Source organism: Bactrocera oleae, chromosome 3, assembly GCF_042242935.1.
Source record: "Bactrocera oleae isolate idBacOlea1 chromosome 3, idBacOlea1, whole genome shotgun sequence".
NCBI classification, from domain to species: domain Eukaryota; kingdom Metazoa; phylum Arthropoda; class Insecta; order Diptera; family Tephritidae; genus Bactrocera; species Bactrocera oleae.
Genome location: NC_091537.1, coordinates 52,575,650 through 52,592,449, shown reverse-complemented (window position 1 = coordinate 52,592,449; position 16,800 = coordinate 52,575,650). Strand labels below are relative to the sequence as shown.

Genomic DNA, 16,800 nt, shown 5'->3' with positions numbered 1-16,800 from the left:
ATTCATACTTATAATCGTTTTTAAAATAAATTCGATTAATAAAAATATATCTGAAATAATTATGTGGCAGTGCGCCCCAATCCCTCCTTGCCTGCGATCTTTCCACTCGCAAAAAGCAAAAAGTGTGGACAAAAGTCATTGCTTGTGCGGGGCAAGAAGAAGCAAGCATCAGCGTACGTGTACTCATGAATGTATGTGTGATTATCACATTTGTGTAAATACGCATAAATAAAGGAATATGCAATAAACCCAAACATATGAATATATTTTCCTGAAATATTTTAATTATCTCAGGAAGTTAAATATGCTATTAAAGTAATTGAATTATGATATGCTTAGATTCCAATTAATAAAATAAAAATTAAATAAAATGTCAGTTACATGAGTTTTAGGATTCGAACGTATAGGTTCGTATTCGGATTGTGCTTAACCTCTTCCCGCTTACGACCTCAGCCACCACAAAAGTGGAAATGTGGCCGCTTAGCCACCGTTTTATTGTTATTCTTTGTTTAATAAGCAATTGCTCACATAACGCACATACATAAGTTGGAAAAATAGCCTACTAAATGTTTATTTTATTATGAAATCTGGGGTTTTTACCGGTAATACAGATTTTTAATTCAGAAGGCTTTTCATAATTATAAATTTGTCATATCATAGAAATTGAAAACATAAATCTAAATAGGTATGCGCAACGTTTTTTCTTATAGGAATATTCGTTGTGTCTATTTATAGCATTTCGCATATTGTGTGGTGTATTTTTCTTTTTCGAAGTTATATTTTTCGATGTTCCTTCATGTGGAATTACAAATTAGTACTCAAAAAGTTTTCATTTAACATTTGCTCCTTCTCTATTCATTTACGTTCTCTGATTTTACATTCTCTGCTTATAGGTTTATGCAATGATTGCTGGCACGGGCATGCCAGGAGAGATGTGTGTGACGATTTCTTTTATTAATGAAGCGTCTTAGCTCGTCAATTTTGATGCCATGTATTTTGTATATTGCATATATGTATATAAGTTTATACATACATACATAGATATACATATGAATATTAGTTATGTAGCTATATTTCCTAATGTAATGAATAAACTCATTTACATATGTAAATACATACAATACATATGTACATAAATTTTGAAATACTTAATTGCTTCAAAATAGTTCTTAATTCATAAGTTAGTATACATTTACTTAGTTAAATACAAATTTAAACAAGTAAGAAAGTTTTAAGTTCGGGTGTAACCGAACATTTTATACTCTTGCAACTTGCAAGGATCAAAGCCCGGGAAGTTACTTCAGGTGTTGGCAAAATTATTAAGAGTTTCATTTATTTATTTTATTATATGAATTTCAATTATATATCTTACACATTGACCGATATTTTCGGTAAAAAGGTAACTATAGGCACTCGGGTCCACATATTTAGTACGATGTGGACAATTTTTGGTCACAAGGTGGCATACTTTAAACACACTCTTCACGCAAATTTTTACCCCGATACAATCATTGTTGCTTGATTTGTACAGTGGAAAGTGAACGAATCAGAAGGAATTTAAATAGTTGTTATATGGGAAATAGGCGAGGTTGTAATCCGATTTCGCACCATTTTCGCACATACAAAGAGTTATGAAAAAAATGTTATGTACAGAATTTAATTGAAATCGGTTAAGCAGATCCCAAGATATGAGTTTTCACCTAAAAGTGGGCGGTGTCACGGCCACTGTCCAATTTTGAACGCGGTTCCTATTAAATCATATTAATCCATCCCAGGAATAAAATTTAATGTCTCTGGCGTGTTTAGTGCTTGATTTATCGCGCTATTAGTAGTGAAGTTTGTTAATATAGCTTTTGCGGTTTAGGAGCGGGACCACGCCCACTAAAAAAAATTTTTTTACTGCATAGGCCCCTCCCTAATGGGATCCTGTATACCAAATAACAGTATTGTATCTTATTGCGGAGCTTAGTTATGACAATTTATTTGTTTTTGATTAATGGCGTTTTGTGGGCGTGGCAGTGATCCGATTACGTCCATCTGCAATACCAACCGTCTTAAGGTACCCAGAAACATGTGTAAAAAGTTTCATAAAGATATCTCAAATTTTACTCAAGTTACAGCCTGCACAGACGGACCGACGGACGGACAGACAGTCACCCGGATTTCAACTCGTCTCTTCATCCTGATCATTTATATATACATAACAACATATCTAACTCGATTAGTTTTAGGTGATACAAACAACCGTTAGGTGAACAAAACTATTATTCTCTATAGCATCAGCTTGCGAGAGTATAGAAATGCATATGACATATTATTCATTATCTGGTTTCCTCATCAAAATTCTCTGGTTGATAATGTTAACAACAGAAGTTGCCTAACCTCAACAGATTTTTTTCTCTTAAAAGCAAAACAATGCTTGTATTTCACGAAGTGAATTCCTTTGTAGTGAGGTGAATTCCCCGATTAAAAATTTTCACTGTCGATCTTGCACCTTCTTATCGCTTTACATTTTCGGGTAATCGGTGGATCTTCCAGCTAGATTCTGTTCCAGTACACAAGTACACAAGGCACAACCTCCCCAGCAGTGGCTTAAAAGCAATACACCAGGTTTCCTAGCTAGTTGAAGGACATGGCCTGTTGAATACCCACTACATGGGTAGGTACCCAGTACCAGAAATTTGAATTGTCTCAAAAAGGCTTTGGCATTATCACTAGAAACTGTGCGCACTGCTATAGATCAATGGCCGAATCGTTTGAGGACTTGTGTGAAAACAAAAGGTGACCATTTCGAATAAAATTTTACGTCTCTTTCTCATGGTGGCAAGGAATATGTATACCAAGTTTTATCAACATATCTTAATTATGTCCTAAACAGGGTATATCAAGTTTGCCACGAAGTTTGTAACCCTAAGAAGGAAACGTCGGTATAAAGTATATAAATGATTATCTTGATGAGCTGAATCGATTTCGCTTTGTGCGTTTGTCTATATATACGTGAACTAGTTCTTCAGTTTTTAAGATATCGGTCTAAAATTTTGTACGCCTTCTTCATTACGGTCATTTGTCGAAACAGCCTATATCGGACCACTATAGCATACAACTGTTATTTAAACTACCCGATCAAAACCAAATCCTTTTATGGAAAACTATTTTATTTTAAAGTTATCTTTTCGAAATTGGACAAGGATTATTATCCGAGTCAACAGTACTGTCTCTGAACAAATAGTTGAGATAGGACCACTATGTATATATGCTATAGCTGCCATACAAAGTGTTACACCGATATCTTCATTATTACTGTTATATGTTCTTTACACATGCTATACATAAATTTGTTTGGTAAACTTGATCGATATAGCTTTGCTTGGTTGTGAGATTATAATTAACTGTGCTAATTTTTCTAAAAGTAAAAGCCGTTATCCATTCTAATGGTACAACCCGTAGTAATTCTATGTCGTCTTAAATGCGTTCGATAAGTATGGGCATTTAAGATATCAATTATTAGCGCTTGCGCGAAAATTCTTATTATTTGTGGTTTTATGTTGTTTAGGTTGAACGTTCAATAAAATGTCGGACTGGCTATATTTGTATTTTTAGGTAAATGTTATAAAAATGTTCTGTCGGAATATGGTGTGCTGGATGTGTAATGTGCCCGTCTTAAGTGTATAAACAAATCCTACATTAAGAGAAAGTGAGGTAAATGAAAATATATATATAGATATGTTGTTACACTTATCCATGATAGCGTTCTCAGCATTTTCAGATAATAATACAATAATTTGCACACAATGATTAGAAAAAAGCATATTGTGTAAAGTTTATCTTGGATAATATAAAAGAGTATACAGATACATATGTATATATGTATATAAAACACATTCATTTAAGTGCGTACATACATAAATGTACATATAATTGAGTAAAAATTGTTATTTTTCTTCGAGGCTAAAAATTAGAAACCAACAATATTTTTTCATTACCCTACTTCAAAATGTACATACATACATGATACATATACATACAAAGACAATTCTTCAATATTACAAACCATGAGGCACTGAGTACTGCAAGTGAATTTTAGGCTTAATTCAAAAAAGTTAGTTTACAAAAATAATCAAGCAAATCAGAAATAAAAGTTAAAAAGTTGTAATTTTGTATATTGAGAACATTTTAATAATAAAAGTATTAAATATTCGGGTGTCAAAAGTATACCAAATTTTTGTCTAAATTTTCCGAATTGCCTCAATTAATAACAATAAATAATTTGAGTACAGATTTCGTCAATTGTTGAGATGATCAAATATATAATATATAAAATTGTGTTTAGATTGCGCATTCTCAACAATCGCGTCTATTGAGCTAACCCAATGAGTGTGAGTTTAAACCTTTGAATAAGAGAAGGAAAGTTTCACAAAGTCAATATAAAGAAATGGATAATCGAAAAGAAAACAAGAAATTTTACTGAAAATTCACTTGTGCACCGATTGCAATAACATTTCTTAACAAGTAATAGATGGCTCATTGCGCCCGCTTCTACTATTATGAATTGAGTTTTACATTGGTCGTGGTTGTTATTGTAAGTAAAGGTTGAATTACCACAGATTAGATTAACACCTGTTGCCGTTTTCGTATAAGCGACAAGATGACAATACTATTTTATTGACGTCTAAAGTCAATGTCTATAATGCCACTCTGCCAAAGTTGTCAAAATAATACAAACAATTTTAAAAAGCTTGTCCTCTAGTAAAGTGTCCCAAAAGTGTTATTATTTCAACATGAAATGTTTTCGTAATAGGGTATATAAGAGGACTAAACTTGTTTTATTAGGTACAAATAATATAAACAAAAATATTCGGAGGTTTCCTTCCGTCGAACGTATATTTCTCTTCATTTGAGCTTAAGGTTTACATATTATATTAAGAATTAGATAATAGCTGATGGGTACAAAAAATATTAACAATAATATTCCGAGGTTTCTTTTCGTGGAAATTTGTATATTTCTCCTTATCAGTGTTTACAGCTGGCTGAATATTAGCTGATAGATATCAAATAACGAATGTACCTATATATTATTTAAACAGAAATTAAAATCCTAAATATCGTATTAAAGTTCGGTAGAAAATATCAACTGAATTAAATTTTTCTTCTTAAGAAAGACACTAGTGAGCACATTTTTTACGTTTTCTGTTATAAAACAGAATAACTCAGGTCAACAACAAAAAATTTTTTTTACATGGGTTTTACTTAATATATTCTGGTTATATAAGCAAATATAATTAAGAAAGGACGATTACAAACCGAAAATATTACCTTTTTAAGAAATTATATCGTTTAATCATTTTTGATTTTCGCGCGCACATAATGTCGGCCTTCCCGGCCGTTATAAGAGAGGGAAGACCACGGGAGATAGTATCGTTTGCATCGCTCATTGTGTACGACAGTATGTGTTTTCAAATTGCGGAAGAATAATGTATTTCATAATTTTGTTTCCTGTAACAACCAATACAAAATGTCTTCGAAAAGTTGTAAACAAGACGCTGACTCGTTTTGCTATATTTATATGAATTAAGTAAAAATTTAAAAATTTGCGACACATATTAAGCTTACTATAAGGTACCTGTTAAAAATTCGGACCAAAAATATTCTGGATTTTGCACTTCTTTCCTATTTTTTATGCTCTCGCAACTTGTAGCGTTCTCAGCATTTTCAGATAATAATACAATAATTTGCACACAATGATTAGAAAAAAGCATATTGTGTAAAGTTTATCTTGGATAATATAAAAGAGTATACAGATACATATGTATATATGTATATAAAACACATTCATTTAAGTGCGTACATACATAAATGTACATATAATTGAGTAAAAATTGTTATTTTTCTTCGAGGCTAAAAATTAGAAACCAACAATATTTTTTCATTACCCTACTTCAAAATGTACATACATACATGATACATATACATACAAAGACAATTCTTCAATATTACAAACCATGAGGCACTGAGTACTGCAAGTGAATTTTAGGCTTAATTCAAAAAAGTTAGTTTACAAAAATAATCAAGCAAATCAGAAATAAAAGTTAAAAAGTTGTAATTTTGTATATTGAGAACATTTTAATAATAAAAGTATTAAATATTCGGGTGTCAAAAGTATACCAAATTTTTGTCTAAATTTTCCGAATTGCCTCAATTAATAACAATAAATAATTTGAGTACAGATTTCGTCAATTGTTGAGATGATCAAATATATAATATATAAAATTGTGTTTAAATTGCGCATTCTCAACAATCGCGTCTATTGAGCTAACCCAATGAGTGTGAGTTTAAACCTTTGAATAAGAGAAGGAAGTTTCACAAAGTCAATATAAAGAAATGGATAATCGAAAAGAAAACAAGAAATTTTACTGAAAATTCACTTGTGCACCGATTGCAATAACATTTCTTAACAAGTAATAGATGGCTCATTGCGCCCGCTTCTACTATTATGAATTGAGTTTTACATTGGTCGTGGTTGTTATTGTAAGTAAAGGTTGAATTACCACAGATTAGATTAACACCTGTTGCCGTTTTCGTATAAGCGACAAGATGACAATACTATTTTATTGACGTCTAAAGTCAATGTCTGTAATGCCACTCTGCCAAAGTTGTCAAAATAATACAAACAATTTTAAAAAGCTTGTCCTCTAGTAAAGTGTCCCAAAAGTGTTATTATTTCAACATGAAATGTTTTCGTAATAGGGTATATAAGAGGACTAAACTTGTTTTATTAGGTACAAATAATATAAACAAAAATATTCGGAGGTTTCCTTCCGTCGAACGTATATTTCTCTTCATTTGAGCTTAAGGTTTACATATTATATTAAGAATTAGATAATAGCTGATGGGTACAAAAAATATTAACAATAATATTCCGAGGTTTCTTTTCGTGGAAATTTGTATATTTCTCCTTATCAGTGTTTACAGCTGGCTGAATATTAGCTGATAGATATCAAATAACGAATGTACCTATATATTATTTAAACAGAAATTAAAATCCTAAATATCGTATTAAAGTTCGGTAGAAAATATCAACTGAATTAAATTTTTCTTCTTAAGAAAGACACTAGTGAGCACATTTTTTACGTTTTCTGTTATAAAACAGAATAACTCAGGTCAACAACAAAAAATTTTTTTTACATGGGTTTTACTTAATATATTCTGGTTATATAAGCAAATATAATTAAGAAAGGACGATTACAAACCGAAAATATTACCTTTTTAAGAAATTATATCGTTTAATCATTTTTGATTTTCGCGCGCACATAATGTCGGCCTTCCCGGCCGTTATAAGAGAGGGAAGACCACGGGAGATAGTATCGTTTGCATCGCTCATTGTGTACGACAGTATGTGTTTTCAAATTGCGGAAGAATAATGTATTTCATAATTTTGTTTCCTGTAACAACCAATACAAAATGTCTTCGAGAAGTTGTAAACAAGACGCTGACTCGTTTTGCTATATTTATATGAATTAAGTAAAAATTTAAAAATTTGCGACACATATTAAGCTTACTATAAGGTACCTGTTAAAAATTCGGACCAAAAATATTCTGGATTTTGCACTTCTTTCCTATTTTTTATGCTCTCGCAACTTGTTGCTACAGAGTATAATAGTTTTGTTCACCTAACGGTTGTTTGTATCACCTAAATCTAACAGAGTTAGATATAGGGTTATATATATATAAATGATCAGAATGAAGAGACGAGTTGAAATCCCTGTGACTGTCTGTCCGTCCGTCTGTGCAAGCTGTAACTTAAGTAAAAATTGAGATATCTTTATTAAACTTGGTACACATGTTTCTGGGTACCTTAAGACGGTTGGCATTGCAGATGGGCGTAATCGGACTACTGCCACGCCCACAAAACGCCATTAATCAAAAGCAAATAAATTGCCATAACTAAGCTCCACAACAAGATACAGGACTCTTATTTAGTATACAGGATCGCATTAGGGAGGGGCATCTGCAAGGCGGCAAGATCCACAAAGAAATCTAAAACGAGTATATTATTTGACTTTGCGAGAGTATAAAATGTTCGGTTACATCCGAACTTAGCCCTTCCTTACTTGTTTATAATAATTATTAACTATTATGATAACATTAATGAGGTTATAATGCTACGTTTTATTGTAGGGTGGTATCGCGGTGAAAAAAAGAGCAATGAGTTTGCAGTTCCGAGGATTTGGAGGGATCATCTGGTTCCCTAATCGTCTTTCCAATATTTGAAAATTTTTTTTCCAAAGCTTTCAGAGGCGAAAGAAAAGCTGGAATCTTTGTAGGCACTCAAAACAAATGCCTGACGCGAAGCTAAGCAAAAGTTCTATGTACATAGGCTATTAGTCATAAACGCCCATTCACATAAAACTTGACTGTTGCTTGGCAAAGCGTAAAAAGATGAGAGCTGTCCCATATTTTTCTTGGCTACGCGTCGAGAACTTTTTATCTAAACGTACTCATATAAAAGCGTACATCGAACCTTTGTGTCAAAACAAAATGTCAGGTTAGATATATAGTGAATCAATTCGGAATACTCAAACGTTAAAGAGAGATGCATATACACACACATATGTTTGTTTACATCAGTTTTTATACAAGACCCTTAAGGAGTTGATGTTCTTTGCCGTGCTAACACATATTCATGTATGTATGTATGTATGAACATTCGAATCAGAAATGGCACCAAAGTTCGCTTGAAAAACAGAAAAGACAGTTCAATTATAAGGGAGAAAATGAGCCAATTCGCGATGTTAAGCAAAATTTTAAAATTAATTTCTATTTTGCCATTATTGATACTGCATTGTCCTTAGTCGATGAAAGATGCGATCAGTTGGAACAAGTTACCAAAACTTTTGGATTCTTATTTAATATTGATCAGATGCAAACTTCTGAAGGGCAATACTGATACACAGCGATTTTTAACATTATAAAGAAAGTTAAGATTAGATAGATATTAGATTATAAATATCACTGACTCACGTTGAATTGACGGATATGAGTAGATGCAACAGATTTGTGCAACGAAGTACAAGCTATTGGCAGAAAAATGTATCATAAAAGTACACCATTGGGCTTTAAAATTATATTTGTTCAAATGAATTAATAGATTTCGTTCTAAATTTATTTATAACAAGGTGTTAAGACTGACATGCTTGGCAACATTATCAAAGAAAATGAAGTGGCATAAACGCTTAAAACAGTTGTGTATGATCTCTCTAAATTAAAGGCTTTAAAATATTAAAATACTTGTAATTTACTTTTTTTATTGTACTACTAATTATAATTTTTTTTTAACAATAATGTTAAACCTTTGGAATATGAGTGTTTTTTATACCCTGAACAGGGTATATTAAATTTGTCGCGATGTTTGTAACACCCAGGGGGAAACGTCGGTGATCCTATAAAATATGTATCTAAATGATGAACATGACGAGCAAAGTCGATTTAGCCGTGTCCGTCTGTCTGTCTGCCTGTTCATACGCGAACTTGTGCCTCAGTTTGTGAGAAATCGATCTGAAATTTTGCACACGTCATTTTCACCTTAAGAAGCTGCTCATTTGTCAGAACCGCCTATATCGGACTAGTATAGCATATAGCTGCCACACAAACTGAACTCAGGAGCTATCTTCACGAAACTTGGCCTGTATGCAATTTCCCGGGAAATAGTTTAGATCGGATCACTATAGCATACAGCTGCTTTACAAACTGAACGATCGGCTTGTATTGAGAACTTTTTCATTTGCAAAGCTAGCTTCAAGAAAATTTGCATGGATTATTATCTAAGGCAATGATGTAGTCTCTAAGAAAATAGTTCAGATCAGATTACTATAGCATATAGCTGCCTTAGAAACTGAACCATCAGAATCAAGTGCTTGTATTGAAAACTTTTTCATTTGACGAGATATCTTCAAGAAATTTGGCATGACTGAAGTAATTGTTTAGATCAGATCACTTTAGCATAGCGCGGTTCCTAAACAGTCATCTCATACCATCACAGAGATAAAATTTAATGTCTCTGGTGTGTTTAGTGCTTGATTTATCGCGCTTTTAGTAGTTTTTAACAGTACCGTTATATGGGGAATGGGGAGGTTGTCACCCGATTTCACCCATTTTCACACCGTCGATAGAGCTGCTTTGCTCTCAGTGAATTCTATTTTTATAGTTTTAATGGTTTAGGAGATATGCACATTAAATCTATGAGGGGCGGGACCACGCCAACTTTTAAAAAAGTTTAAACTGCGGATGCCCCTTTGTAATGTGATCCTGTATACCAAATAACAGTATTGTAACTTATTGTGGAGCTTAGCTATGGAATTTAGTTGTTTTTTATATATACATAACCCTTTATCTTACTTGATTTATTTTAGGTGATACAAACAACCGTTAGGTCAACAAAACTATTATATAATATTTAGTAGCTACATGTTGCGAGAGTATAAAAAAACAGCTTGGAGTGCGATATACAAGCCCAAATTGGCGAATCATAGCGATTGCCTTTTTCTACTCAGCTTTCCAGTGTGCAGGTGAGGACTTTACGGTTTTCAAAACCTTGTAACCATTATCGTGTTGCATCAAGTTTTGAACAAAGTTTTCGTTTAATAGATTTTGGGCCGTAACTCGGTTGCGACCTGAAAACTTTCTAAAGCAAATGGATGTACTATTCTTAATTTGTAGCAGTTCTAATTTTTTGTAATCATACTTGTAGAACAACTTTCGAATGGTACATGCTCTTCTGTCAATTTCTCGGCGAATTTCAGAACGTATTATCTTGCTATACGTTTTAGAGCATGTACGCTTCTGCCCAACTTATATTGTTTCAAATGACAACTCTTCTGAATTATTATCTTCAATTATGTCAATTGGTCTTTGCCCTTCACCTGGCGCTATAACTAAACGGTTATACAATAGCCTAAGTATTCTACAGGAATATTGTCCAAAAGAGTTTCTTGACCGCCTGGATTTAGCTCTGACGATAAAAGACCTGTGGGAATATTATTACCTGAGGCATTATCATGAGAAGTTTGTGAAGCATGAAAAGATTGAACCAATCGGGAATTCTCTGCAGATGCAACAAACGGAACTTATTCTTAATTATTAAATTCTGAAATCCAGTTTTTATTAATATGTATATTGTACTCACGATACAAAGAGGTATTCACTAAGAACTGCAAAGCTTCTATAATCTTTGCGGGGCGTATGGTATCGATCATGTAATCATGATAGTATTCCAAACGCCTTCTTAAGTGAATTTGTAGAACATAAGTCCCATCGAAGGACCTTGGTAGAGATGTCACAATATTGTTAACAGAAATTGGTATATTAACAACAGCACCTTTGAGCAAACTCTGACCTTGATATCCTAACAGACGGATTGTCATAAAAGGCAATCTATTCATTATGAGACGTTCTTCAATTGGAGGTAAACCTTTCAAACAATCCGGTATTTCAGGAAAGTCTAGACCGTTAGCTAAACATATTTTTGGAACGTTCTTTTTAACAATCACATTTTTGCGAGTAGTACAAAAATTGTAATTTCCATCTTCTGAAGGAAATTTTTGCATTAAAAAGAACCGGATGACCTTGCGCAATAGTTTCGAAATTTAATTTGCGAACTTGGTGTGAAAATCATAAGCCGCCTTAGCATATACATATTTAATTGGGGCCCTTATTTATATTTTGGAAATAAATGTTTTTGAATTCTGTTAAATTGCCACTATTATAAGTTTCTATAACATTATTTTCTCTCGTTAATCGGATTCGTTGGGACTGCCTTTGGTTTTCAATTCTCAACAATCGCGTCTATTGAGCTAACCCAATGAGTGTGAGTTTAAACCTTTGAATAAGAGAAGGAAAGTTTCACAAAGTCAATATAAAGAAATGGATAATCGAAAAGAAAACAAGAAATTTTACTGAAAATTCACTTGTGCACCGATTGCAATAACATTTCTTAACAAGTAATAGATGGCTCATTGCGCCCGCTTCTACTATTATGAATTGAGTTTTACATTGGTCGTGGTTGTTATTGTAAGTAAAGGTTGAATTACCACAGATTAGATTAACACCTGTTGCCGTTTTCGTATAAGCGACAAGATGACAATACTATTTTATTGACGTCTAAAGTCAATGTCTATAATGCCACTCTGCCAAAGTTGTCAAAATAATACAAACAATTTTAAAAAGCTTGTCCTCTAGTAAAGTGTCCCAAAAGTGTTATTATTTCAACATGAAATGTTTTCGTAATAGGGTATATAAGAGGACTAAACTTGTTTTATTAGGTACAAATAATATAAACAAAAATATTCGGAGGTTTCCTTCCGTCGAACGTATATTTCTCTTCATTTGAGCTTAAGGTTTACATATTATATTAAGAATTAGATAATAGCTGATGGGTACAAAAAATATTAACAATAATATTCCGAGGTTTCTTTTCGTGGAAATTTGTATATTTCTCCTTATCAGTGTTTACAGCTGGCTGAATATTAGCTGATAGATATCAAATAACGAATGTACCTATATATTATTTAAACAGAAATTAAAATCCTAAATATCGTATTAAAGTTCGGTAGAAAATATCAACTGAATTAAATTTTTCTTCTTAAGAAAGACACTAGTGAGCACATTTTTTACGTTTTCTGTTATAAAACAGAATAACTCAGGTCAACAACAAAAAATTTTTTTTACATGGGTTTTACTTAATATATTCTGGTTATATAAGCAAATATAATTAAGAAAGGACGATTACAAACCGAAAATATTACCTTTTTAAGAAATTATATCGTTTAATCATTTTTGATTTTCGCGCGCACATAATGTCGGCCTTCCCGGCCGTTATAAGAGACGGAAAACCACGTGAGATAGTATCGTTTGCATCGCTCATTGTGTACGACAGTATGTGTTTTCAAATTGCGGAAGAATAATGTATTTCATAATTTTGTTTCCTGTAACAACCAATACAAAATGTCTTCGAAAAGTTGTAAACAAGACGCTGACTCGTTTTGCTATATTTATATGAATTAAGTAAAAATTTAAAAATTTGCGACACATATTAAGCTTACTATAAGGTACCTGTTAAAAATTCGGACCAAAAATATTCTGGATTTTGCACTTCTTTCCTATTTTTTATGCTCTCGCAACTTGTAGCGTTCTCAGCATTTTCAGATAATAATACAATAATTTGCACACAATGATTAGAAAAAAGCATATTGTGTAAAGTTTATCTTGGATAATATAAAAGAGTATACAGATACATATGTATATATGTATATAAAACACATTCATTTAAGTGCGTACATACATAAATGTACATATAATTGAGTAAAAATTGTTATTTTTCTTCGAGGCTAAAAATTAGAAACCAACAATATTTTTTCATTACCCTACTTCAAAATGTACATACATACATGATACATATACATACAAAGACAATTCTTCAATATTACAAACCATGAGGCACTGAGTACTGCAAGTGAATTTTAGGCTTAATTCAAAAAAGTTAGTTTACAAAAATAATCAAGCAAATCAGAAATAAAAGTTAAAAAGTTGTAATTTTGTATATTGAGAACATTTTAATAATAAAAGTATTAAATATTCGGGTGTCAAAAGTATACCAAATTTTTGTCTAAATTTTCCGAATTGCCTCAATTAATAACAATAAATAATTTGAGTACAGATTTCGTCAATTGTTGAGATGATCAAATATATAATATATAAAATTGTGTTTAAATTGCGCATTCTCAACAATCGCGTCTATTGAGCTAACCCAATGAGTGTGAGTTTAAACCTTTGAATAAGAGAAGGAAGTTTCACAAAGTCAATATAAAGAAATGGATAATCGAAAAGAAAACAAGAAATTTTACTGAAAATTCACTTGTGCACCGATTGCAATAACATTTCTTAACAAGTAATAGATGGCTCATTGCGCCCGCTTCTACTATTATGAATTGAGTTTTACATTGGTCGTGGTTGTTATTGTAAGTAAAGGTTGAATTACCACAGATTAGATTAACACCTGTTGCCGTTTTCGTATAAGCGACAAGATGACAATACTATTTTATTGACGTCTAAAGTCAATGTCTGTAATGCCACTCTGCCAAAGTTGTCAAAATAATACAAACAATTTTAAAAAGCTTGTCCTCTAGTAAAGTGTCCCAAAAGTGTTATTATTTCAACATGAAATGTTTTCGTAATAGGGTATATAAGAGGACTAAACTTGTTTTATTAGGTACAAATAATATAAACAAAAATATTCGGAGGTTTCCTTCCGTCGAACGTATATTTCTCTTCATTTGAGCTTAAGGTTTACATATTATATTAAGAATTAGATAATAGCTGATGGGTACAAAAAATATTAACAATAATATTCCGAGGTTTCTTTTCGTGGAAATTTGTATATTTCTCCTTATCAGTGTTTACAGCTGGCTGAATATTAGCTGATAGATATCAAATAACGAATGTACCTATATATTATTTAAACAGAAATTAAAATCCTAAATATCGTATTAAAGTTCGGTAGAAAATATCAACTGAATTAAATTTTTCTTCTTAAGAAAGACACTAGTGAGCACATTTTTTACGTTTTCTGTTATAAAACAGAATAACTCAGGTCAACAACAAAAAATTTTTTTTACATGGGTTTTACTTAATATATTCTGGTTATATAAGCAAATATAATTAAGAAAGGACGATTACAAACCGAAAATATTACCTTTTTAAGAAATTATATCGTTTAATCATTTTTGATTTTCGCGCGCACATAATGTCGGCCTTCCCGGCCGTTATAAGAGAGGGAAGACCACGGGAGATAGTATCGTTTGCATCGCTCATTGTGTACGACAGTATGTGTTTTCAAATTGCGGAAGAATAATGTATTTCATAATTTTGTTTCCTGTAACAACCAATACAAAATGTCTTCGAGAAGTTGTAAACAAGACGCTGACTCGTTTTGCTATATTTATATGAATTAAGTAAAAATTTAAAAATTTGCGACACATATTAAGCTTACTATAAGGTACCTGTTAAAAATTCGGACCAAAAATATTCTGGATTTTGCACTTCTTTCCTATTTTTTATGCTCTCGCAACTTGTTGCTACAGAGTATAATAGTTTTGTTCACCTAACGGTTGTTTGTATCACCTAAATCTAACAGAGTTAGATATAGGGTTATATATATATAAATGATCAGAATGAAGAGACGAGTTGAAATCCCTGTGACTGTCTGTCCGTCCGTCTGTGCAAGCTGTAACTTAAGTAAAAATTGAGATATCTTTATTAAACTTGGTACACATGTTTCTGGGTACCTTAAGACGGTTGGCATTGCAGATGGGCGTAATCGGACTACTGCCACGCCCACAAAACGCCATTAATCAAAAGCAAATAAATTGCCATAACTAAGCTCCACAACAAGATACAGGACTCTTATTTAGTATACAGGATCGCATTAGGGAGGGGCATCTGCAAGGCGGCAAGATCCACAAAGAAATCTAAAACGAGTATATTATTTGACTTTGCGAGAGTATAAAATGTTCGGTTACATCCGAACTTAGCCCTTCCTTACTTGTTTATAATAATTATTAACTATTATGATAACATTAATGAGGTTATAATGCTACGTTTTATTGTAGGGTGGTATCGCGGTGAAAAAAAGAGCAATGAGTTTGCAGTTCCGAGGATTTGGAGGGATCATCTGGTTCCCTAATCGTCTTTCCAATATTTGAAAATTTTTTTTCCAAAGCTTTCAGAGGCGAAAGAAAAGCTGGAATCTTTGTAGGCACTCAAAACAAATGCCTGACGCGAAGCTAAGCAAAAGTTCTATGTACATAGGCTATTAGTCATAAACGCCCATTCACATAAAACTTGACTGTTGCTTGGCAAAGCGTAAAAAGATGAGAGCTGTCCCATATTTTTCTTGGCTACGCGTCGAGAACTTTTTATCTAAACGTACTCATATAAAAGCGTACATCGAACCTTTGTGTCAAAACAAAATGTCAGGTTAGATATATAGTGAATCAATTCGGAATACTCAAACGTTAAAGAGAGATGCATATACACACACATATGTTTGTTTACATCAGTTTTTATACAAGACCCTTAAGGAGTTGATGTTCTTTGCCGTGCTAACACATATTCATGTATGTATGTATGTATGAACATTCGAATCAGAAATGGCACCAAAGTTCGCTTGAAAAACAGAAAAGACAGTTCAATTATAAGGGAGAAAATGAGCCAATTCGCGATGTTAAGCAAAATTTTAAAATTAATTTCTATTTTGCCATTATTGATACTGCATTGTCCTTAGTCGATGAAAGATGCGATCAGTTGGAACAAGTTACCAAAACTTTTGGATTCTTATTTAATATTGATCAGATGCAAACTTCTGAAGGGCAATACTGATACACAGCGATTTTTAACATTATAAAGAAAGTTAAGATTAGATAGATATTAGATTATAAATATCACTGACTCACGTTGAATTGACGGATATGAGTAGATGCAACAGATTTGTGCAACGAAGTACAAGCTATTGGCAGAAAAATGTATCATAAAAGTACACCATTGGGCTTTAAAATTATATTTGTTCAAATGAATTAATAGATTTCGTTCTAAATTTATTTATAACAAGGTGTTAAGACTGACATGCTTGGCAACATTATCAAAGAAAATGAAGTGGCATAAACGCTTAAAACAGTTGTGTATGATCTCTCTAAATTAAAGGCTTTAAAATATTAAAATACTTGTAATTTACTTTTTTTATTGTACTACTAA

The 16,800-nt window shown here is 32.3% G+C and overlaps 1 protein-coding gene and 2 long non-coding RNA genes across 3 annotated transcripts in view; 1 reads left to right on the top strand and 2 right to left on the bottom strand.

The window, feature by feature from the left end:
• Positions 1–3,525: 3,525 nt before the first annotated feature.
• Positions 3,526–16,800, top strand: part of dpr19 (defective proboscis extension response 19) — a 334,249-nt gene continuing 320,974 nt past the window's right edge. Inside the window, exon 1 of the mRNA XM_070106627.1 lies at positions 3,526–3,699. The gene's annotated coding sequence lies outside the window, so the exon portion shown is untranslated. The remainder of the gene's footprint in view (positions 3,700–16,800) is intronic.
• Positions 6,801–9,181, bottom strand: LOC138856192 (uncharacterized). The gene is made up of 4 exons (XR_011395279.1): positions 9,019–9,181; positions 7,852–8,034; positions 7,567–7,790; positions 6,801–7,499 (listed from the first exon to the last, which is right to left on the bottom strand). It is a non-coding gene; the product is annotated as an uncharacterized lncRNA (long non-coding RNA).
• Positions 14,285–16,665, bottom strand: LOC138855904 (uncharacterized). The gene is made up of 4 exons (XR_011395046.1): positions 16,503–16,665; positions 15,336–15,518; positions 15,051–15,274; positions 14,285–14,983 (listed from the first exon to the last, which is right to left on the bottom strand). It is a non-coding gene; the product is annotated as an uncharacterized lncRNA (long non-coding RNA).